The 950-nt window shown below is 37.8% G+C and overlaps 1 protein-coding gene across 2 annotated transcripts in view; it reads left to right on the top strand.

Moving 5' to 3' along the window:
• Nr6a1 (nuclear receptor subfamily 6 group A member 1) overlaps positions 1-950 on the top strand; it is a 183,235-nt gene that overhangs the window by 14,229 nt on the left and 168,056 nt on the right. The window lies entirely within an intron of this gene.

Genomic DNA, 950 nt, shown 5'->3' with positions numbered 1-950 from the left:
AACACTTATACTGTCTTGTGCTTTCTTTTGATTGTAGGACATTCTAGAATTATCAAGATCTACCTTAGTGTTCTTTAACTAGTAATTGCCTTAATCCATTCTGAGATACTTCTGCTAACTAGGGCTGCAATATTAATTATTTAAAAAGAAAATACCTATGCTATAGATAGCATTGAGACGTTGGCAGGCTGTTTGCCTTGTTCTTATTTTTGTTTGATAGATAAAAGAATTTCTAATTTCACACACACACATACTATATATATATATATAAAATCTGTGGTGCAGGTGTGTACCTGGAGGCCAGACATTTACAGAATTACAGAAGCCAGCTGGGATTACAGACAAGCTGGCTTTAGGTGCTGTGGCCTGAACTTTGGCTCTCACTCCCACTTGTAATGCAGATGCTCTTTCCTCTGAGCAATTTCTCCACTCCTACTTTCTCTCTGAGTCTTTGAGGTTCTAGCACTGGCTTTTCTCCTTTTTGTCAGTGTTTTCATTCTTGGGCAGAGGAGGGCTTGCTTGCGGACCTTTCTGCTGTTGTGGTCTTTCTTCTCAGAGATTATTGTTGAATGGGTAACAAAAACCATTTTTCTAGTTGTTATTCTTAAAGGGTGGTATGTGTTTGAATACAGTTGTATCATTTTCCACAGTGCCTTCAGCATGAGGCTGGAGAGATGGCTCAGTGGTTAACAAAACTGTCTGTAACTGCAGCTCCAGGGAATCTGACATCTTCATACAGACATATAGGCAGGCAAAACACTAATGTACATGAAATAAAATCTAAAAAATCATTTAAAAAGTTTTTTAAAAAAACTGTTGGCAAACTTCAAGTTTTGCAGACTAGTAACAGGCACAAAGAATCAAAGCTACAACTGAACTACAAAGCTACAAACAATCCCACTACAACTGAGTGGGGTTGGAAAATTAGGCACATGGAAGGAGATATTAAA

This window comes from Mus pahari, chromosome 3 (assembly GCF_900095145.1).
Source record: "Mus pahari chromosome 3, PAHARI_EIJ_v1.1, whole genome shotgun sequence".
Classification (NCBI taxonomy): Eukaryota; Metazoa; Chordata; class Mammalia; order Rodentia; family Muridae; genus Mus; species Mus pahari.
Note: the sequence above shows the minus strand (reverse complement) of the source record. Positions and strands in the feature narration are given on the sequence as shown.